The 24643-nt window shown below is 42.4% G+C and overlaps 1 protein-coding gene across 12 annotated transcripts in view; it reads left to right on the top strand.

Annotated features, from left to right (window-relative positions):
* TNRC6B (trinucleotide repeat containing adaptor 6B) overlaps positions 1 to 24643 on the top strand; it is a 1034757-nt gene that overhangs the window by 190445 nt on the left and 819669 nt on the right. Inside the window, exons 1-2 of one of the 12 annotated variants that reach the window (XM_077452439.1) lie at positions 14089 to 14236; positions 14384 to 14504. The exons of 10 other annotated variants lie outside the window; for them this stretch is intronic. The gene's annotated coding sequence lies outside the window, so the exon portion shown is untranslated. Of the gene's footprint in view, positions 1 to 14088; positions 14237 to 14383; positions 14505 to 24643 lie in introns of those variants that run through there. One more of the 12 variants, XM_077452440.1, reaches the window with a different exon arrangement.

Below are 24643 nucleotides of genomic sequence, written 5' to 3'. Positions count from 1 at the left end.
TGCATGAAAATAAAAAAGTGAATACTAGAGGGATATATAATCCCACAACTATTGTGCAATATAGTGAAAATCAAGCTTCATATCATGAATGCTAGAAAAGTACTTCTGTCAGTTCTTCCAACTATAAACTGTCCTCTTATCGTGCTGAATGTAGAAGTAGGGAAAAATCCCAAATTGTGAAGAGGGGAAGAGGGTGGAACCAGCAACAACAATCAATTTGACTGAAGCAGTGTCTGTAAACAATCTTCTACAGATATAAGATGGGTACACTTACCAATGGTGTTGGACCCACCTGTCATACGACAGTGGGTTGGTAAGGCTTGTAATCACAGCAGGTTCAAATCAGGCTTTAATAGGATGAATCCTGGTGCATGATCCTTATATCACCGTCCTGAACCTCAGATGAAGATAGGCACTCCCGACAAACACTGTCTGATGGTCTCCAAATTCCAAGGAAGACGATGTTTTGAGGACCGAGTATATCCAAAATCAAACTTCAAATAAGGCTCGTACGAATAGTATATAGGAAAAAGCAAAAAGGCTCCGGATGGTGCAGATCAAAACAAACCAGTAGGTTTATTGAAAAAATATAAGATATACAAATTACTCAAAAATATATATAAATATAAAAAAGTGATCACGAAATAAAATATATAAAAGCAATGTGCGGTACGAGAAATGCTTCCCGACACGTTTCGACACAATCGGTCTTCGACAGGGGCATACTGTGTCCCTTCACATGGCTTCTCAATAAATACTGCTCAAAACCAGGTCCGCCTACAAAAGGTGGGCGGAACAGGAAGTTGCAACAAATGCTATGTAAATGTTCACTCCTCTATTTAACTCTATTTGTTTTAGACCTTAACTCGATCTACGTATCATTTATGCATTTTTCATACCTAAAATAATAACTTGAAGAGTATATAGAGATGCAGAAATGTGTACAAAAGTTATAACGATAAAGACCTGCATCTATGTCTCAGTTAATACCATTGCTATGTCACAATTGTTACTTTCATCACATGAGACAAAAGAGTACAGATTAACGGGATGTTCTGGGATGCTTAGGATCATGACACTTACACTTAAAACCTGTGTGATGCGTCCGCAGTTTTCACTCTGGAGGACCGGATTCCACCAAATTGTTGCTTCCGGGGTCACTCCCAAACGTCAGCCTAAAGTCAGTGGGGTCGTTGTAAGTACAAGCGCCTTCCACAGTGTAGGTAATATGATGTAAGTATAATACTGCATCCGGATTGTCCGTTACAATAGTATGTTTTTACTTCCTATATTGGTGATCACGTGACCCCCGCACGTCGGCTCACGTGACAGGCGGGGACCACGCCGCAAACTCCACAAGGAGAAACTCCGCCCCAACCATGCCCCACGTGCATAAGTAAACATCACCACTTCCTCCATCGGAGGTCATGTGGGCTCCATACTTAGCCCATGTGACTGAGGATACAATGGTGATACAGGAACGTCTGTATCCCCTCAGAGCACATATAATAAATACAGGTTCTCGGGGACAGCTCGGCAACCTCACACAAAGGTTTGGATGACATTTTTTTTAAAAACGTTATTCTAAAGCAGGGATATGCATTTAGCAGACCTCCAGCTGTTGCAGAACTACAAATCCCATGAGGCATAGCGAGACTCTGACAGCCACAAGCATGAGAGGCAGAGGCATGATGGGACCTGTAGTTTTGCAACAGCTGGAGGTCCTCTAATTGCAGATCCCTGTTCTAAAGCATAAATCTGGTCTCATATGGGGTAAGCTGTACATATTAGACAACCTCCCCATACAAGCAACATTCTAAAGATATTTAACTGATCATTGAAGTTCCTACCCAGTAAAATTAAATACCATGTGTATGAATATATATTGTTGATTGTTGTTGCTGGTTCCACCCTTTCCCCTCTTCACAATTTTGGGATTTTTTATGAGAAGATTCCTTTCCCAACTTCAATATTCAGCACGATAAGAGGACGGTTTATAGTTGGAAGAACTGACAGAAGTCCTTTTCTAGCATTCATGATATGAAGCTTGATTTTCACTATATTGCACAATAGTTGTGGGATTATATATCCCTCTAGTATTCACTTTTTTATTTTTATTTTCATGCACATAAATTGTTTATATAACTTTAGCGCTACACTGTTTTTTCCATATTTTGTTTGCCTTTGTTAGAGTGGTAGCTGCTGTTTCCATTGTGGTAGGGCAGTGTTTTCCCCTCATACTCTCACAAAGCTACGATTCAGACTTGGGCCCCTCTGACAGGCAGCCTCTGTTCTGATGTATCAGAGGATGTGGACCAGGACCGTTCGGACAGTGAAGATGACTCTGTCTGGGTCAGCTCAGGAAAAAGCGATTGTAGGAGCACTTATTACAGCGGTGCGGGATACCATAAAGATGAAGGATACGTTGATAGTTGTATTTACAAGGAGTTGGGAAAACTGCAGCGGGCCTTTTCAGTCCCCAAACGCATGGCGGTGTGTTAACCCTTTGAGGAGAGTTTCCTGAAGAAATGGACATCTCCTCCGATTGTTGACACCCGCCCCCCCCGGTATGAAGGTTAAATAAGGTAACCATAATTCTGGTGGAAGGGACTCCTGTTTTTCCAAGGACCCTGCCGACAGAAGGGTCGAGGAGGTTGCCCGGTCTATGTTTATGGTGGTGGTGTCAGCATTACGGCCAGTGCTAGCTACGGCTCTGGTGTCAGACGCTTACTGAATGGGCAAAATTGTTCCACCGTGGGTTAGAGAAGCAACAGACTTCCCCTGTCTGCGTGGAGCTGGCAGACCAGTTGGTGCAGGACCTTAAGTCTGTCTGTGATGCGGCCTTAGATAAGGCCCCCTTGCTCTCTAGAGCCTCTGTATCAGCAGTAGTGCTACCTCGCCTGATTTGGCTGAAATACTGGTCTGCGGACCAGGCATTTAAGAAAGCATTGCCCTTCCAGGGAGAGAGGCTATTTGGAGCTTCGCTGGATGACGTTAAGAATGTTACTTACTGGGAGTAAGAGTATGTTGCTCCCACAGTCAAGAAAATTTAAGGAGCCATGCCGTAGGCAAGGGCCCCCTTTTTCCACTCGGAAGCGGATTTTTCATCCGCCCGGGTCGGCAGGTAAGCGTTCCCAGTCCGACAAGGTACCTGCTGAGGGACAAAAGCGTCCCTGGTTTCACAAATCAAACAAGCCTGCAAGAAAATCTGTTACCACATGAAGATTTGCCCCCGCACGATTCTCGGGTAGGGGGGTCACCTTCAGGGGTTTGCAGCCCGGTGGTGTGGCAGTACAGGACCTGCTGTTGCACAGGGTGATAGTACCTGTACCGACGCCAGAAACGTTTCAGGGATTCTACTCCAATCTGTTTGTAGTCCCAAAGAAAGAAGGGGTCCTGGGAAGGTACAAATGTTTAGGATGGAATCAGTTCGCTCAGTGGTCGCGGCACTCCATCTGGGGGATTTTCTGGCATCCCTGGACGTCAACGATGCATATGTGCATGTCTCCATATGCATCAAGCATCAGAGGTATGTGCGATTTTTGTGGTCGGACGAGCACTACCAATTTGTAGCTCTCCCTTTTTGGCCTGAGGGTCTTCACCAAGGTTCTAGCCCCGATTTTGGCTTTACTAAGGCAGCGAGGGATCGTAATCGCGGGTTACCTGGACAACCTCCTTCTGAGAGCAGCTTCCGCCTCAGAATTAAGGGAGGATGCGGCAATCACTATGCAAACTCTTCGTGAGAAGTCGGTGTTGGTGCCGACTCAACGCCTGGAGTACCTGGACCTGCTTCTGGACTCCTCAAAGAGAAGAGTCCAAAAGAGTCTTTCTCCCTTTGGACAAGCTGCAGACTCTTCAAGCTGCGGTGAAGTTGTTGGTGTCCCGTAGGTGGTCGTCTCTGCGTTTTTTGCTTGCGAGTCCTGGGTCTCATGGTAGTCACTTTTGAGGCGGTACCGTATGCTCAATTCCACACCTGAGTCTTGCAAAAGGAGATCCTATCCAAATGGGACACATTTTCGTTGTCCCTGGATTGTCAAATTCAGGTGAGCCAGCTAGTCAGGGATTCCCTTCTGATGGCTGAGGTCGCCGGCAGTTCGGTCTGGGAAGTCATTCCTTCCTCTTCATTGGACGGTGATCACAACGGACACCAGCCTGACAGGGGGGTTGGGGCGTACAGTCAGCCCAGGGTCGCTGGACACAGGAAGAATCCCGCCTGCCGATCAACGTGCAAGAACTTCGGGCGATCAAGCGGTGCCACTATACATGGTCACAGAGGCTAGGGGCGTTCGGTCAGGATCCAGTCGGACAACGCCACACTATATTATATATCTCTTTTATATTATAGTGTGTGTGTGTGTGTATGTATATATATATATATATATATATATATATATATATATATATATATATATATATATATATATATATATATATGTGTGTGTGTATATGTATGTATGTGTATATAATATAAATTAGTGTGTGTATTTTCAGCGTACATGATTGCTGTGTGGTAGCATGGCAATTATAGGTTGAAATCGGGTATTGATTTGGTGACATATCGCTGCCTCACCACCAGCCAAACGCCCCTGAACAGCAGTCTGAAATCACGATTCAGTATGGTGTGATTTTTCAACCCATTAATATGAATGGGCTGGAAATTGCACCAGCCCCACAAAGTGGTGCATGCACTGTACCAAATTGCATAGGGCTGTGGTATCGTACGATCTAGTACAGGAATCTTCACTGCAATTGGGGGTCCATTAACAATGTATTGGCACCCACAGCAAGGGCAGTGCGTTTTGAATGAGGTAAAAGAAACGAGCAGAGTGTGCATTTCCCACACTGCATTCTGATGTGAACTGGCCCTAACAGGACACTTGGGTTGTTTTACTAAAACTGGAGCTTGCAAAATCTGGTGCAGCTGTGCATGGTAGACAAAATTTTACTTCAGCTTGTACAATTAAGCTTTAACAATAAAACCTGGAAGCTGATTGGTTTCTATACAGAGCTGCACCAGGTTTTGCAAGCTGCAGTTTTAGTAAAGGAACCAATGTCTGGTGATTTTTTCTGTAAGGTTGCCTACCCCTGATCTTTTAGGAAGCAGAACAACTATGTCAATCCCCTAAATAGTTTATTCTGACCTTCATTTGACTTGCAAGTTGCATTAGGCTGCCTTTGCATTCTAGCTGCCTTGTTTTAGCAAAGAAGCAGTTCTGATGCAAATACAAGCTCGTCCACACAGGCACTTATTATACTGTGCAGGTGGATGTCTGTCATGTTTCTCACAGTATTTAGCAGCTTTTGTGTTCACTGCAGCCTCCTGTTCACTGTGTGCACTTGCTATAGCTGCTGTGTCTGTACAGGTTTATCACTATAACTTTTATGTTCTGCAACTTTAAGATAAAGGAGCCAGCGAGATCTAATATATTGGATAACATTATGCATGTGGCCTAATAGTCACTGCTGCTACTGAGGTGAGCAATGATAGAAATCTTTTGTTCCCGTATTCCAAATGACTGCATCTTTACCACAGTTTGTACAACTTAAGCAGATTAGATATTTATTGTACTTTATGCTCATTACCTTCATGAGGAGCGTAAAACCGATCCTCATGCCTAAACACAATTTTTTTGAGTATAAAACATACTACATATACAGACAAACCATTAACCTGCCACAGCATTGAAAAAAGACCCACACAGGGGTCAGTGCCAGCTGGCACAATGTAGTGCAACAATCATTAATGTTGAACACCTGTGGCACGTCAACTTTACTGCTACATTGGCTCTTGCTCAGGGATGGGAGCAAGGAAATCATGACTTCCGATTCAAGACAAAAAGGGAAAGGAAAAAACAGTAAAAAAAACAATAAATGTGGCCCCTAAAGTAACCATGAATTTCCTCATCAAGTGGTGGGTCATTTTGTTAAGGTCTATTCAGGCAGCAGTTGCCGTGGAGGCCTCAGCCAGCCATTTGGCCCATACTCTATCATATTTCTTTGGCCAACCTCTATTTTGATAGGTTTCTTTATTAAGAGACAAAACGTTGTTGAATGAATGAAATACTTATATAGCGCACAATGCAAACTGAATCGCCTCTAGGCGCTGTGGCGAGCTTTGATCATCTGCTAAAAGAGGAAGGTCTTGAGTTTTTTCCTAAACGCCAGGTGATTTTCTTCCAGGCGGATGTTGATTGGTAGAGCATTCCATAGCCGAGGCCCTTGGACAGCGAATCTCCGATCACCCTTGGATTTATACCGGGCTTTGGGCACGAGGAGGAGGTTTTTGTTGGCTGATCGAAGACTGCGGTTTGGTGTGTAATGATTTATTTTCTCCATTAGGTATTGCGGAGCTTCTCTATGCACGCATTTGTGGGTGAGGCAAAGGGTCTTGAACGTGATCTGATTTTTTTTTACGGTTAGCCAATGTAAGCTCCTCAGTGAAGGAGAAATGGATTCCCAGGGTTTTTTTCCTGTTATCAGCCTTGCCGCCGTGTTTTGGATCAGTTGTAATCGCGCAAGTTGATATTGTGGTAATCCTATGTAAAGCGAGTTTGCGTAGTCCAGTCGTGAATTAATGATTGTTCCAACTACCACTGCTTTGTCATTCTTTGGGATAAAAGGGATGAGTCTGCAAAGCATTCGCAGCAGATGGTGAGATCGACTGACTACAGATCCTTTTTGCGCATCCATTGACATTTGTGCGTCTAAAATAACCCCGAGACTCTTCGCTTTGGTCTTTGGGGAGATAGTCTGCCCAAAGACGGTTGGTGGAGACCAGGAGGTTTTGGTTGCAGGCTTATGATTTGGGTGTAAGATAAGAAGCTCTGTCTTTGATTGGTTCAGCTGGAGGGAGTTGGTGGTCATCCAGTCCTCTATTGATTTGAGGCAGTTTTCAAGTTGTTGTTGGTGGTCTTTTTTTCCATTGATCTGGAAATAAAGTTGCGTGTCGTCAGCGTAAGAGTGGAAGCAGAGATCTGAGCATCTGATGATTTGAAGGAGTGGGCGAATGTAAATGTTGAAGAGAACGGGTGACAACGGAGAGCCTTGAGGGACTCCGCAGGTGACTGCCCGAGTTTTGGAGAGGAATTTTCCTAGTTTCACTGTCTGTGACCGATTTCCTAGCATGTGTTTTCCATAAGACGGGAAGGTGGAGCGTGTTTCTTCCAACAGAAATATCATCTTCCTGGCATATAAAAGTAGAAGTCCTATCTGGGTTCTCTCCGCTACCCTGGGGCCTAATTCTTCTACTAAGCCCACTAGGTAGGTATATTGCCTCTACTATGTCGTTTTTAGCATAAACTAATTTGAAAATGCGTAATCAATCCTAGAGGAGGTTTTATATGGGGTAGAGTAACAGGAGTAAGCTTTTGTGGGGTGCTTCCACCTCCACACTTCCGTAACTCCCGCTGAGAGGGCCCACCTTGGTAAGTCTCAAGTAGAAGACTGGGTTGGAGTGGGTCTGTCTAGATCACGGGGAAAGGGTACTATTGAAATCTCCTAGCAACAGTAATTTGGCTGGACAATACGGGGTGATCCTCTCCAGTGTGGACCGCCTCATTTTATCATGGTAAGGATTTAATAATCAGAATCAAAACCCCTCTGGCATATGAAGAGTATGAGGCATGGAAGGTTTTCTGAACCCAGGGCTTTTTCAAAGCCAGCAGTTTGTTACCCACCAAATGGGTCTCCTGCAGGACTAACACTTGAGGGTTATATGTCTTAATGTACTTGAACAGTAGTGCCCCTTTAAATTTAGAGTTTAGAGGCCCCTCTTGTTCCAGGATATCACTGACATTGTTCCCTGATCACATGATGCCATGATCACAGGGAAACTTTATTGAAAGCAGGAGGTTTGAGTCTCGACCGGACCCCACTTGATGGGCAGTTTTAGAGCTTGCGCCAACCCGCATAGGGGCTGTAGCAACTAACACATATAAACCAAATGTACAACTTCCCAGGCACTGTGTGCTTTTCCTACCGGTACCCAGCGCCCCCCAAAAACACATGGGGTAGGCCGGGAACCAGTCTATACCTAAAAATGAACTGAACATTGTTCTTATCTAAACCTGAGTACACTGAATACTGTGAACTGCAGTAGTGAGTAGTCCATCCACCATGAGTCCGCCCGCTCCCGGGCAGTCCTGCAGTGCCGGCTAAACTAGTGGGGTAAGAGGAAAACAAAGGGCAACTGAGCCAAAATACTGTCCTAGAAACCACTGGCAGCGCAAGATGCACTCTTGTGGGGAACTTGGAGAAACTACAGTCAGAGAGTCATAGGTTGAAAGAAAGACACAAGTCCATCTAGTTCAACCACAAAAAATATCATACAATCCCATATACCCAATTCTATACCCACAGTTGATCCAGAGGAAGGCAAAAAACCCGAGTAGAGCATGATCCAATTTTCTAAAGCAGGGGAAAAAATTCCTTCCTGATCTCCCGAGAGACAATCGGATTTTCCCCGGATCAACTTTACTTATAAATGTTAGTACCCAGTTATATTATGTACACTTAGGAAATAATCCAGGCCCTTCTTAAAGCAATCTGCTGAGCTGGCCAGAACCACCTCTGCAGGGAATCTATTCCACCACAGCTCTTACTGTGAAGAAACCTTTCTGTATTTGGAGAGGAAATCTCTTTTCCTCTAGACGTAAAGAGTGCCCCCTTGTACTCTTTGTTAACTGTAAAGTGAATAACCTGACACCAAGTTCACTATATGGACCCCTTATATATTTGTACATGTTGATCATATCCCCCCCTTAATCTCCTCTTATCAAGAGTGAATAAATTCAGTTCCTCTAATCGTTTCTCATAGCTGAGCTCCTCCATGCCTCTTATCAGTTTGGTTGCCCTTCTCTGCGCTTTCTCCAGTTCCCCAATATCCTTTTTGAGAACTGGTGCCCAAAACTGAACTGCATATTCCAGATGAGGTCTTACTAATGATTTGCACAGGGGCAAAATGATATCGCTCTCTCTCTGGAGTCCATACCTCTCTTAATACAAGAAAGGACTTTGCTTGCTTTGGAAACCACAGCTTGGCATTGCATGCCATTATTGAGTTTATGATCTACCAAATCCCCCAGAGTCCACTTGGAGAAGGTGGCAGATATTTTGGAGAGGGGGTTATCCAGAGTTTTCTCTGCCTGGCTCCCTATCTACAGGGTCCATCCTGTGATGAGGTTGAAAGGACTGGTCAGGATGTTGGCCAAGGAGTACGGGTATGGTGGGCAGGTGGAAAAGATGAGACTGCAGCATCTCATTTCCTATCCATATGAAAAAATCAATGATTACCCCAGCGGTAACCACATGAAAAAGAACAATGGGGTAAAAAAGGAAAATGGGTGGGGAACCTCATAACCAATGTAAAAGAAGGAAAGGATAAACCCAGTGGGCAAGGGGACCAAGGTCCTGATACTTGCGGATGTCTGGTATCCATAGTGTGCTTCCTACTGGGGGATCAGTCAAAGGCAAGGTCAGCGACCGTCCAGCCAGGAGCCTAACTTGGGGGTCTTGAAGAACTTGGTGTGATCTCCATCCACCACTCAAAGTTTTCTGGGGTAAAGTAGGCTATACTTGAGGCCTTGCTCATGGAGACATTTGCGGATCTCTATATAGGAGTGGCGTCGCTGTTGGACCTAAGACGAATAGTCAGGGAAAAGTTGGATTTTTGTGACTTCATGTCAAAGGTCTTGCTTCTGCTGTGTGGCCGTCAGCACTTGATCCCTGTCCCTTTTAATTAAGCAGAATGAGGAGAAAAGGTTGCAGGGGGTGTCCCTGGTATAGGAGGGGTGGGGACCCTATGGGCCCTCTCCGCCACATATATGTAGGCGGCATATCTGGAAAATCAAGGAATTTGGGGAGAAATGTCTCTGCAAATCCAGTAGGCCTGGGGCCCTCTGCCCTCTCTGACAGGCCTAAGATACAGATTTTATTGGGTCAAAGTCTATTTTCTGTGTCGATCGCCTTATTCTGGAGAGCTCTTACCTGTATTTGCAGGGTATGCATTTCTCTGGATTCTGCTCTGGTAGAATCTTCCAGCTGTGAGATGTGATCTTCTGCTTCAGACACCCTGGATCTGAACTTTTCATAATCATGGCATATCATGCTGATGTCTGTGGCCAGATGGTCAATTTTCACCATCAGAGTGGCTGACGTGTTTGTCACAGGCTGCCTCGTGTCCAAGATCGCCGCCGTAGGAGAAAAGCGCTTATGATCGGCATATTTTTTGGAGGAACAAAGCTTTCCTGGGGAAAGCAGAGGAGCCTGCGGGGTGCCCAGTGCCTTCCTGGAAAACAGGGTGTCAGATGGGGTGTTGCAGAGTAGAGGAAAGTATCCCGGATCACATGAAGGATTCAGTCAGGAAGGGAGCTCAGGCAGTGTGCGTCCTCTGTTGCACATCCCAGCCACGCACACCAATTTTGCAACTTTAACATGTTAGTGAATCTGCACATGTCATTACAGCTTCTTTGTGTATCCAGGTGGATTATACCTTGTTTTTTTTTTTCTGGACAAACTTCTCTTTCATTTAATGGTAATTGATATCCTGATTTATTTAATTTTTTCCAAAGGAACACTGTCACAAAAAACTATATTTCTTGCATATACTATAACTTACCACCAAAGAACAACCCAAAATAAATTCTGCTCCTAACGTTTGAAGCAATACCACATACAGTATCTCATAAAAGTGAGTACACCCCTCACATTTTTGTAAATATTTTAATATCTTCATGTGACAACACTGAAGAAATGGCACTTTGCTACAGTGTAAAGTAGTGAGTGTACAACTTGTATAATAGCTGTCCCTTCAAAATAACTCAACAAATAGCCATTAATGGCTAAACTGCTGGCAACAAAAGTGAGTACACCCTTAGGTGAAAATGTCCAAAGCCCCAAAGTCAATTTTTTTGTGTGGCCACAATTATTTTCTATCACTGCCTTAACCCTCTTGGGCATGGAGTTCAACAGAACTTCACAGGTTGCCACTGGAGTCCTCTTTCACTCCTCCATGACGACATCACGGAGCTGGTGGATGTTGGACACCTCGTGCTCCTCCACCTTCTGTTTTGAGGATGCCCCACAGATGCTCAATAGGGTTTAGGTCTGGAGACATGCGTGGCCAGTCCATCAACTTTTACCCTCCGCCTCAAGGCAGTGATCGTCTTGGAGGTGTGTTTGGGGTTATTATCATGTTGGAATACTGCCCCGCAGTCCAGTCTCTGAAGGGAGGGGATCATGCTTTTCTTCAATATGTCAGAGTACATGTTGGCATTCATGGTTCCCTCAATCAACTGTAGCTCCCCAGTACCGGCAGCACGCATGCTGCCCCAGACCATGACACTCCCACCATGCTTGACTGTTGTCTTTGTACGCCTCACCTAGTTGTCGCCAAACACACTTACCATCTGAGCCAAATAAGTTTATCTTTATCTCATCAGACCAAAGGACATGGTTCCAGTAATCCATGTCCTTAGTCTGTCTTCAGCAAACAGCTTGCAGGCTTTCTTGTGCATCATCTTTAGAAGAGGCTTCCTTCTGGGATGACAGCCATGCAGACCAATTTGATGCAGTGTGCAGCGTATGGTCTGAGCATTGACTGGCTGACCCCCCCTCCCCCCCACACCCAACTTCAACCTCTGCAGCAATGCTGGCAGCACTCATACGTCTATTTCCCAAAGACCATCTCTGGATGTGAAGCTGAGCACGTACGCCGACCATGGAGAGGCCTGTTCTGAGTGGAACATGTCCTGTTAAATCATTATATGGTCTTGGCCACCATTCTGCAGCTCATTTTCAGGGTCTTGGCAGTCTTCTTATATAGCCTAGTCCATCTTTATGTAGAGCATCAGTTCTTCTCCTCCAGAGTTCGTTGCCATTAGATGCCATGTTGAATTTCCAGTGAGGGCAATTACGCCAAATATAACACACCTGCTCCCCCATTCGCACCTAAAACCTTGTAACACTAACGAGTCACATGACAGGGATAATGGCCAATTGGGCCCAATTTAGACATTTTCACTTGGGGGTGTACTCACTTTTTTTTTTTTTTTGCCAGCGGTTTAAACATTAATGGCTGTGTGCTTGGTTATATTGAGGGGACAGCATATGTACACTGTTATATAAGCTGTGCACTCACTATTTTACATTGTAGCAAAGTGTAATTTCTTCAGTGTTGTAACATGAAATGATATAATAAAATATTTAAAAATTTGAGGGGTGTACTCTCTTTTGTGAGATGTTATATGCGTATGTTATTTGTATTTGTAGTAGAGCCCTAAGCTATACTGACAATAGGATAATATGGCGCACTCTGGATATAGTTAGTAAGGTTGAATAAAGACACCAGTCCATCCAGTTCAACCTGAGTCTACAATTGTCCCCATCCCTGTACATTGCACACTCACATCGGTCCCTACCCTCAAGGAGCCCACAATCCAAGGTCCCCATTGATATACTAGGGCCAATTTGGGACTGAAGCCAATTAACCTACCTGCATGTCTTTGGAGTGTGGGAAGAAGCCGGAGTACCCGGAAGAAACCCACGCAGGCACAGGGAGAACATGCAAACTCCAGGCAGGTAGTGTTGTGTTTGGGATTCAAACCAGGGACCCTTTTTACTGCTAGGTGAGAGTGCTAACCACTACACCACTGTGCCGCCCCATGCACAGTGGCTGTATATATGGCTGTATATTACTGGCAACAAGGTGGTGGGCTGGGTAATGTGAGGAGAATAATTTGCTATCTTTTGGAGGCTGCCAGTTCAAATCTTAGAGACTCTGAAACATAATAAAAGACAAAGAACAGCGCCCTCTAAATGCAGCGAGTTAACTATTTTAATAGTAAAAAGTAAGATTAACCACTTCCCGACCAGCGCATGACTATGTACGTTGGCAGAATGGCACGGGCAGGCAAATTGGCATACAGCATCTCCCTGTTCTGCCTAGAAACAAGTGACACTGATCTCTGCTCCCTGTGATTGGAGCAGAGATCAGTGTTCACTAACACACAGCCCAGCCCCCCACAGTTAGTAACACTCCCCTAGAACACACTTAACCCCTACACTGCCACCCCCTGGTTAACCCCTTCACTGCCAGTGTCATTTACACAGGAATCGGTGCATTTGTATAGCACTAATTTCTGTATAAATGACAATGTTCCCAAAGATGTGTCAAAAATGTCCGATGTGTCCGCCATAATGTTGCAGTCACAATAAAAATCGCTGATCGCCGCCATTACTAGTAAAATAAAAATGCCATAAAACTATCCCCTATTTTGTAAACGCTATAATTTTTGTGCAAACCAATCCGCTTATTGCGATTTTTTTTATTTTTATTTTTTTTTAACCAAAAATATGTAGAAGAATACGCATCGGCCTAAACTGAGGAAAACACTTATTTTTATGTATTTTTGGGGTATATTTATTATAGCAAAAAGTAAAAAATAATGCGTTTTTTTTTTTCAAAAAATAAAAACCGCAGGGGTGATCAAATACCACCAAAAGAAAGCTCTATTTGTGAGAAAAAAAGGATGTAAATTTTGTTTGGGAGCCATGTCACACGCAATTGTCAGTTAAAGCGAAACGCAAAAAGTGGTCTGGTCTTAAGCCAGCAAAATGGTCCGGTCTGAAAGTGGTTAAAAACGCTCACAAATGAGCAACACTTTTCCAGCATGGCTGTATATAATATAAATTAAGTTTCATCCACGCTGGTCCAGGATAGTGGTGGGCATCGCTGGCTGGTGGAGGTGATCTGCTGTCCGGCTACAATCCACCAGCCAGTGATGCCCAGCACTATCCCGGAACAGTGCGGATGAAACCTAATTTATATGCACCCATGGTGGAAAAATGTTGCTTGTTTGTGAGTGTTTTTAATCCTAATTTGTTCTATTAAAATAGTTAGGTCGCTGCATTTAATAGGCGCTTTTCTTTATCTTTTACTAAAATATACTGAACCTAACCTCTGACCCTAATTTTCGCCTTTGACCTAGCACTGACCTAGCTCAAACCTTGATCTAGCTGTTTTTTGTTTTTTAATTTTTATTATTATTTTTTACACACATACTGTTTGCATTTTCCTCCACTATCTTTCTCTCCATTCAGGGAAGAAAGAAAGAAAGAAAAAAAAAAAAAAAAAAAAAAAAAACGGGCTGCACACTGATTACTGTGATGGGCAGTCAGAGGCTATCGCATTGACTGTGAAGGGGATATTGGGAACCAATATCCAAAAACTGCTTTTCAGGTAAAAATAAAAAAATAAATACCAGCATTAGAGCTGGTTTTATCCCTTGAATACCAGGACATACCTTGGTAGACAAGTAGTTAAGGCTGCTAACTAAAAAATAAGAAAACTGTAGCTGCTGACTTTTTTTTTTTTTTTTTATAATAGACAACACCTGCATGAGAATCCAGCGATGTCCTCACCTGGCAAGATTCTTAACCTGGCTTTACTCCCTTGCAGTCCCAAAACTTAAGGGGGAATGAGGGAGTGTATGAGGAAACCCTCTTGGGTGAAGTTCCGCTTTAAAAAAAAAAATTTTTTGAGTTCAAGCAAAAAGCATTTATTTGAATGTCGCCTGTGCAGAGTGATGAAACTCCTGTGTTAACTAAGCAGCAAGGCAGCTTCTCAGCACAGGATCCGAAAGGCAGCAGCAATCACCATAGTAGCGGTGTCTACTACACTGATTTCCAGCTGTGAATCTGCCAGGTATGGTACATGCATAGTTACATTGGCCCAAGCTGGCCTGATGTACAGTGCTTTGAAAAAGTATTAATACCTCTTGAAATTTTCCAAATTTTGTCATGTTACAATCAAAAATGTAAATGTATTTTATTTGGATTTTATATAATATACCAACACAAAGGGGGTTATTTATAAAAGGCAAATCCACTTTGCACTACAAGTCTGTAAGCGGTTAAAGCAAGGTAAGTTTACAAAAATATATCCTATGTTTTGAACATCTTATGGAGCAATGTTCAATTCATCATCTGAAAATGGGAAAGAGTATGGCAGAACTGCAAACCTACCAAGATATGGCCGTCCATCTAAACTGACAGTCCGGGCACGGAGAGTATTAACCTGCCTGGCGGTGTTCCCGAGTCTGGCTCGGGGTGGAATTTCAGTACCACTAGCGGTAACCCCGAGCCAGACTCGGGATCGCATTGCAGGAGACTTACTTACCTTGTCCCCTGGATCCTGCGATGTTCTCCCCGCTGTGTGTGCGAGCCGTCCTCCGCTCGATTCACACAGTGCCCGAGTGCCGCTGAGCTCCGTTCCCTGTAACGTTACGACGCACGGGAGCCGAGATTGGCGCCAAATTCAAAAAAGTAAAAAACGCAAAACACAGTATACTGTAATCTGTAAGATTACAGTACTGTATAAAAAAAAGTACACATCCCCTTTGTCCCTAGTGGTCTATCCAGTGCCCTGCATGCACTTTTATATTATAAATACTGTTTTTTTCTGCCTGGAATTTGGAGGGTGTCCCTTTTATGTCAAAAGTGATTTTAGAGCAGCTAGAAAACTGCGATAATAAATTGGAATCACTTCCAGAATTGAGCGATAGCGATTTGTGGGGAGATTCGTCATCGAGCACTAAATCTAATGACGGTGACAATTCTGCAAATGAGCAAATTTCAGTGTTTTTGGATTTGATTACATTATTGAATAATTTTTATTATTTGTTATTTATTTATAGTTCTATATTAACTTTATCATACCCGGGATGTCTACTAGGCTCTGGTTTAAGAGAGTTATTCCTAAGAATTACAGGCCTATAATATAAAACGCCAAATTTCCATGCAAAATAATTATACCGTTTTCAGCACCTAAAATCAGAAATAATCATACCGCCAGGGAGGTTAATCTGAGAAACAGCCAAAGAGGCCCATGGTAACTCTGGAAGAGCTGCAGAGTTCTGCAGCTCAGGTGGGAGAATCTGTCCACAGGACAAATATTAGTGTTGTGCGCTCCACAAATCTGGCCTTTATGGAAGAGCCTCAAGAAGAAAGCCATTGTTGAAAGAGCCATAAGTCCTGTTTGCAGTTTGGGAGAAGCCATGTGGGGGACAATGCAAAGATGAGACCAAAATTTAACTTTTTGGCCTAAAAAGAAAAATGCTGTGTGTGGTGAAAAACTAACTGCACATCACCCCGAACACACCATCCCCACTGTGAAACATGGGGGGGGGGGGGGGGGGCAGAATCAGGTTGTGCGGATGCTTTTCTTCAGCAGGGACAGGGAAGCTGGTCAGAGTTGATGAGAAGATGGATGGAGCCAAATACAGGGAAATCTTGGAAGAAAACCTGTTAGTCTGCAAAAGACTAGAGACTGGGACGGGGCTACAATAGAATGATTTGGTTTGGTTTCGATCATGGTTTAGATCAAAGACTATTTATGTGTTAGAATGGCCCAGCCAAAGTCCAGACCTAAAATCCAATTGAGACTCCTGTGGCAAGATTTGAACATTTCTGTTCCGATGCTCTCCATCCAATCATTTTGCAAAGAAGAATGGACAAAAATGTTACTAGATGTGCAAAGCTGTTAAAGACATACCCAAATACTTACAGCTATAATTGCAGTGAAAGGTGGTTCTACAATGTATTGACTCAGGAGCTGAATACAAATGCACTCCACGCTTTTCAGATGTTTATTTGTAAAAAAAAAACAAAAAAAAACTGAAAACTATTGATCATTTTCTTTCCACGCCACAATTATGTGCCACTTTGTATTGGTCTGTCACATAAAATCCCAATAAAATACATTTTACATTTTTGTTTGTAACATGACAAAATATGGAAAATGTCAAGGGGTATAAATACTTTTTCAAGGGACTGTAACTATGCAAAAATGTCAATACCTGGAAATCTGCTTTAAATGTTTGGTGGAAGGCTATAGTCCCTTATGGGTAAATGCCTCCGTTTTAGGCTGAACATTTCAGCCATGTTCTGCCAATCTTTCTCAAGGAAGTACCACTGTTTTTATGCCTGTGTCTGTAAGGTGATGGTCACTGATGTGCTGTTGGAGCATACGTGGCAGTTCAGAACTGTTCTGCTGTGAATCATGGACTTAAATTGGAGCCAATCAAAAAGCTGTCAGCCAAAATGGATGGTACCCAAGCCTTGCTGGTAAGGAGAAAAATCCTCGACGTTTGCCTGTAATGGAGCCCTACGGCCCTAGACCCTGTGTAATGAAACCCTCTACAGTGTTTGGTCTGTCTAAGGTGCTTTCCAGCAGGGTGCTATAAAGGTCCAGCGGTGTGGACCCCAGATTAAGGGGGGCTGAGTCCTTGAAGGTCTTTTATTAAAGAGCCTGCCATGATAAATGAAAGTTGGATGCCTGTTATGATCGAGTCCCTGCAAAATTGTAAGTTTGTCTTCACAGCATCTCTTTAACCACTTGCTTAACCACTTTCAGACCGGACAAATTTGCTGGTCAAAGACCAGACCACTTTTTGCGATTCGGCACAGCGTTGCTTTAACTGACAATTGCGCGGTCGTGCGACGTGGCTCCCAAACAAAATTGACGTCCCTTTTTCCCCACAAATAGAGCTTTCTTTTGGTGGTATTTGATCACCCCTGCGGTTTTTATTTTTTGTGCTATAAACAAAAATAGAGCGACAATTTTGAAAAAAACACATTATTTTTTACTTTTTGTTATAATAAATATCCCCCAAAAATATATAAAAAAACATTTTTTTCCCTCGGTTTAGGCCGATACGTATTCTTCTACATATTTTTGGTAAAAAAAATCGCAATAAGCGATTATTGATTGGTTTGCGCAAAAGTTATTGCGTTTACAAAATAGGGATAGTTTTATAGCATTTTTATTATTATTTTTTTACTAGTAATGGCGGCGATCAGCGATTTTTATTGTGACTGCGACATTGTGGGGGACCCATCGGACATTTTTGACACATTTTTGGGACCATTATCATTTATACAGTAATCACTGCTATATAAATGCAGTGATTCCTGTGTAAATGACACTGGCAGTGAAGGGGTTAACCAGTGGGTGGCAGTGTAGGGGTTAAGTGTTCCTAGGGGTGTGTTACTAACTGTGGGGGGGTTGGGCTTTCATTTAGTGAACACTGATCTCTGCTCCAATCACATGGAGCAGAGATCAGCGTCACTAGTTGCTAGGCAGAATGGAGAAATGCTGTTTACTCGGCATTTCCTCAATTCGGCCTCTCCGTGAGACGATCGCGGGGATGCCCGCGGCGATCGAGTCCGCGGGTCCCGACCAGCGTGGGAGCGTGCCGCTGGCGGCGCGCTCCCGATGGCAGGGCGGCATTGAATATTGGACGTACCTGTACGCCAATATGCCTGCCCGTGCCATTCTGTCGACGTACATCGTCGTGCGCTGGTCGGGAAGTGGTTAATGGGCACTTAAACCCCCCTCCTATCCAGACCAATTTTCAGCCTTCAGCGCTGATGCACTTTGGTGTTATTTGATCACCTGTGCAATTTTTTTTTTTTTGTTAAAAGAATGTAAAAAGATCAAAAAAAAGTGTTTTTTATTTTGTTATAAAATTTTAAAATGGGTAATTTGTCTGTCGGGTACGCTGATGAGGCGGCACTGATGGGCACCGATAGGTGGTAGTGATGGGCATTTATTGGTGGCAGTGATGGGCATGATCGGTTACACCGGTAGGCAGCACTTCCACGTGGCAGTGATTGGCACCACTGGTGGACATTGATAGGTGGCACTTTTAGGGTGTAATTATGAGGCATAATTGCATCTTCTGTTTCAGGACCAATGTCCCTTTTAAGGTAAGCTAGTGATCAGCTTCTTTTTTTTCCTCCTCCGCAGTCAACGTGAGGAGATGAGAAAAAAAAACGATCACCGAGCTTTTGTTTTGATCATGTGATCAGCTATCATTGGCTGACAGCTGATCACATGGTAAGGGGCCAGGAACGACTCCTTACTCAGATCGGTGATCACCTGAGTCTCAGTGACTCGGTGATCACAGCGCGTGCAGGGAGCGTGCACAGGGGAGGCCGTCCTATGACGGCCTCCCGGGAATTCACATCCGCCATTCGGCCATAGCGCAGATACCAGGTGGTTAAAAAAAGAGTAATAAAATCAGACAGGTCATTCTCCTGGTGGCCACTAGGGGCAGTGTGCAGTTTGGTCTGGCCAGGCTGTGTTGTGTGATGGCTGTCAGAGTCACTTTCGTGATGGTCTCCTCTGAGGTCTCCGTGTGGGGCTACCTCCATTTTAAGGACATTCCATCCATCCTTATATGGCCATCCACCCTGGGGCTGGCATATTCCTTTTTCCCACATGTCTACTGGCCACTGCCCATCAGTATCTTGAAACTTCGGAATCGTTCAAGCCTATGGTTTGAAAAGGCAAGGTCCCACCCATTCTGATGAGAGTGCTCTCTACTGTGTGTGTGGAGGGGGGTCAGCTTGGGCTATGCACCATCAGGCGTCTGGTCAGGTTTGCAAGGCCACTACATGATCTTTGGTTTATACATTCACAGGGTTTTACCATGTGGGTTTTAGAGCCGCAGAGGATACTGCTTTTGGCCTCAGCCAAACAGCAGAGTAGGTCTTTCTCTTATGTCGGTTCCTGTGATGGTGTCTCCCTCCCCTCATTAGCTTGGCTCAGTTATGTTTAATAGCCTGCTCTATGTCCCGTGATGTACGATAAAGAAAATTGGATTTTTTTTCTAAAAACCTGTCAAACTAATTTCTTGGAGTACATCATAAGATACAGAGGTACCTCCTCTCTTTTTCTTGGGAATTCATTACTTGCTACAAAATGAAGGTACTTCCTTTATGGGAGGGATTATATAAGGTAGGACTTCCTGTTTGATTTGCCAGTATCCATTCACCTATTGGTGGCGCATAACCCGAATGGTTATGTTTATAACCTGCTCTGTGTAGCGTAATGTACAAGAAATTAATTTTACAGGTAAGTATGTAGATAAAATCAATTTTTTTTTCTCAGAAAATTGTTTTAGAACTGTCTTTTAGCCAGACATTGTATGATTGAGAAATCATCTGGCAAGCACTTATGACTATGAGTAGCCTAAGTTGCCCAAACATTTTCTGAAAGTTTAGAAATGGTTACACCTCAGGAGTTTTGTATGTAGGGCTGAAACAACTAATCGATTATGAAATTAATCGATTAATCGGCCAGTAACATAATGAGGTTAAAAAAAAAACCTAAAATTAGCCCTTTATAGTACAAAAAAAATCTAATTGCTACATAAATATTACTTTCACAGTTCCACAGTAAAAAAAAAAAAAAAAAAAATTAACCCCTTACAATAGGGATTATATGCTTTTTTTTTTTTTTTTTTTTTTTTTTTTTTTTTTTTTTTTTTTTGTACTATAAAGGGCTATTTTTTTTATTTTATTTTTTTAACCCCATTATGTTACTAAACGTCATCTATGCCTTTTTCAGCCGCTGCATATTTGGAAAGGGTCAGGCACAAAAAAACTGTGCTTTTTCGTTCAATATACTTCAATGAAGAAGCTGCAGAAAAGCATGGAATGTGTTTTTGCAGCAAAATCACGTGCGCAAAAAGCACTGCAGAAACAGATTAAAAGCAAACTGCATAGGTGTGTGCCAAGCCTTATGCTGGCGTTACTGATCAATTTTCAGACAAGTATATATTTTTAAAATGTAATTTCTGAACGAAAACCACATACACTGTTTTCTATTTACAAATTTTCCTGTCACTGTTATTGAAAATGAACGTTGATTTGACCCCACTATTGGAAAATCGAACGAACGTTCTTAAAATGAAATTTTTTTTTTTTTTTTTTTTTATTCTTTATTTAAATTTTTCATTTAAGTTGCGTACAAAACATAATCAAGTATTATAAAAGAAAACCATAGGACCAAAATACATTCATGCCCTTAAATTTTTCACATTATCCTGGTTTTCTTTCTTTACTTCTCGAGTTCTTCTAAAATATTTCCCTCCCACCCCTCTCCCCACCCCTACCGACCCATTACCTCGTTAAAAATCATAGATTGTCTAAAGATTTTCCAGTATTTCCATTTCACATGGAATCTCTTTCTTTCTCTTTCTTCCTCCATTCCCAGCCCTTCAATACTATACATTTCCTCAACTTTTCCTAGCCATTCCTTTACTTTGGGTGCTTCTATTTCTTTCCATTTTTTCGGAATCAGGCTTTTTGCCACGTTTATTAATGAGCTTGTGAGGGAATTCCTATACTCCTTAATTGGGGTATCTACTGCATGGAATAGGCATAACCATGGGTTCTCAGGTAACTGTATTTTAGCTATTACTTCTATATATCTTATTATTTCTCTCCAATATTCTTTAATCTTGGGACAATCCCACCATATATGGGCCAAACTTCCCGTTTGTCCACAATTCCTCCAACATTTCCCAGATTGTCCCTCCTGGTACTTTGCCATTATATCTGGGGTCCTATACCATCTTACTAAAATTTTATAATTTGTTTCTATCATCTTACTATTTTCCGTGGATCTGTGCACCATCTTCAATATTTTTTCTATATTTTGGTTTTCACCCCGTGCTCCTATCTCTTCTTCCCATTTTTTAATGAAAGTTGGTACCTCCGCTTCACATTCCCGTCTCAAGACCTTATAAAGCTGGGCAATACCTGCTCTTGGGGATTTCCCCTCACATATCCGCTCCAAGGCAGTCAAATTTTCTCCATCTCTAAGCGGTTGTGGTAGTCTTGAGACGAAATGTCTAAGCTGCAGGTATCGCCACTCATTCAAATCCATCCAATCATTTTCTTTCTGTAATATTGCTAGTGTTTTCAATTTCCCCTCTTTAATTATGTGTCGTAATTGCATATTATCTTGTTTTATCCATTTCCCTCCTATTGTACTTTTACCAGGTGCAAAAAAATCATTATCTTTTAAATAAATTAAAGGGGAATTATATTTCCACTTATTATGTTTGTGTATTCCCTCCCATACTCTAAACACATTTTTTGTGACCAAAGGTGTTGTCTTCCCTAGTGATCTATATTTTAAAGGAGTCCAGATTTCTCTACCTAAATTTGTGCCTGATAAACTGTGTTCTATTTTTCCCCATCTTTTTTTACTTTCTAATTTTGCCCATTCCACCACCCGTGTTAACACTGCTGCTTCGTAATATTTTCTAAAGTCTGGGACATTCAGACCCCCCTCGTCTTTTCCCTTTTGCAAAGTCTTCAGTGGGATTCTAGGTTTCTTGTTGTTCCAGATAAATTTAGAAATTAAAGAATTTATCATTTTAAAATATAGGGGGGGGATATATATTGGTAATAGCTGAAATTTATAAAGGATTTTAGGTTGAATAATCATTTTTAAGGCATTAATTCTTCCTAACCATGACAGGGGCTTTGTTCTCATTCTCCTTATTTCTTCTCTCAATTCTTCTAGAAGGGGGATATAGTTTATTAGGTACATTTTTTCTATTGATGCAGTCAGTTTAATCCCTAAATATTTAATTTCCTTTTGCCATAGAAATGGGAATTCTCTCTTAATGTCAAGTTCTTCTCTCGGATTTATATTTACGTTTAAGATTTCTGACTTGCTTGGGTTGATTTTAAAGTTAGATAATTCTCCGTATTCCTGTAAAGCCTTTAACAAGTTTGGCATGGAGATTCGTGGGCTGGATACATAAAACAGAATATCATCCGCGAATGCGGCTGTCTTATGTATTTCCCCCTCTATCTCAACCCCCTTTATATCTGGGTTTCTCCTTATCGTCTCCAGGAGTGGCTCCAATGCCAGAACGAACAATAGGGGGGACAGCGGACACCCCTGTCTAGTCCCATTGTTCATTCTGAAGGCTGTTGATAGTACCCCATTAACTCTTACCACTGCCTTGGGGCTGTTATATAGTGCCTTTATCCACTTCAAAATTTTGGGACCAAACCCCATTCCCCTTAGGGTACCCATCATGAATCCCCAGTCTACTCGGTCAAAAGCTTTCTCAGCATCTATTGATAGGAGTAGACTGGGGATTCTACTCTCCTTCATCCTCTGAAGCAGTAATAATGACCTTACTCCATTATCTTTTCCTTCTCGCCCCTCAATGAATCCCACCTGATCTGCATGGACTAAGCTAGGCATTAACTTCTTTATTCTAGCGGCCAATATTTTTGCGAACAATTTAATGTCCGTATTGAGTAGTGAGATCGGTCTATAGTTTGAGCATATTGTATTCTCTTTTCCCTCTTTCAATATCGTGGAGATTGTCGCAGTGGAGGCCTCCTCGCTCAGTCCATATTTTGTACCTAGTCCATTATAATATGCACATAAAATTGGGGCTAGTATGTCTCCAAACTTTTTTAGATATTCTATTGTATAGCCATCAGGCCCTGGACTCTTTCCTCCTTTGGTCTCTTTTATTGCCTGTATTACTTCTTGGACTGAGATTGGATTCTCCAATTCCTGCGCCAATTCCCCCGGTATTCTAGGGATATTTGCTTGAAATATATAGTCTTTGATTTTTCCCCTTCTCTTCATCTCTTGCTTTTCTGTCTCTTTTTTTCTCACGGAATATAACTGCCCATAATATTCTCTAAAAACTTCTGCTATTTCCTTAGTTTTATAGACCGACTCTCCCTCTTTATTTAATATTTTCTCTATATAATTCTTCGATCTTTTTTTCATCAATATCTTTGCTAAGATCTTACTATTTTTAATGCCGCTATAATATCTCTCTTTATTAATCCTATTATATATCGTCCTCATTTCCTGTTCCATTAATTCCCCGAGTTCCTCTCTTTTCATAGCCAGTTTATGTAATAGGTCCACTACCTGTCCACTTTCCCTGCCATTTGCCTTTTTATGTTCTTGCTCTAATCCATGGATTTCCTCCCTCAACTCTCTACTCTTTTTAATACCTTCTCTCTTCCTATTTGTACCTAGTGAAATATATATCCCTCTTATATAAGCTTTATGTGTCTCCCAAATAATATTTTCCATATTCTCTTCATTTAAATTAGTGGTAAAAAAAAACTCCAATTCCTTTCTAATTATTTCCTCTCCCTTCTCGTCCAACAGTTCCCTATTCAATTTCCAGGAAAAAGGAGATTTCTGAAATCCTGGGATTTTGATCTTCAGGCATATTGGAGAATGATCAGACAATGTTCTAATTCCTATATCTGTGGATATCACCTCGTCCAGAACCCTATGTTCCACTAACCAGTAGTCGATCCTTGTGTACGTCCCGTGTACCGGGGAATAGAACGAGTAGTCTCGTATCCTTGGGTGCATAGTTCTCCACACATCCATAAGCTGGTACTGATATAGCCTGTGTTTTATTATTCTCCTCTGCTCCTTCCCAATCCCCTGCACACGGGACGAACTATCCATTTGCGGATTCATACAAAAGTTCATATCTCCAGCTATAATTACTCTTCCTCTTTTAAAATCCCATAATTTCTCCAATATTCCTTTCAGAAAAACCGTTGGACTTCTATTTGGGCAGTATATGTTAGCGAGGGTATAGTCTACTCCCCATAGTTTCCCCTTCAGAAAGAGGAATCTACCCTCCGGGTCGACTAATCTTTCTTCTATTTTATAGTATACCTCCCGTCCTATACCGATAGCTACCCCTTTTGAGTTCCTTGAGTAAGAATCTCCATAAAACCACACCGGGAACCTAGGGGAGTATATTCTAATCTTGCTTTCGTA

The sequence above is a fragment of the Lithobates pipiens genome, unplaced genomic scaffold (genome assembly GCF_037356315.1).
Source record: "Lithobates pipiens isolate NorthernLeopardFrog02 unplaced genomic scaffold, aLitPip1_a1.2 Scaffold_23, whole genome shotgun sequence".
Lineage (NCBI taxonomy): Eukaryota > Metazoa > Chordata > Amphibia > Anura > Ranidae > Lithobates > Lithobates pipiens.
The sequence above is the reverse complement of the archived record's forward strand: the minus strand, read 5'-3'. Positions and strand labels throughout refer to the sequence as shown.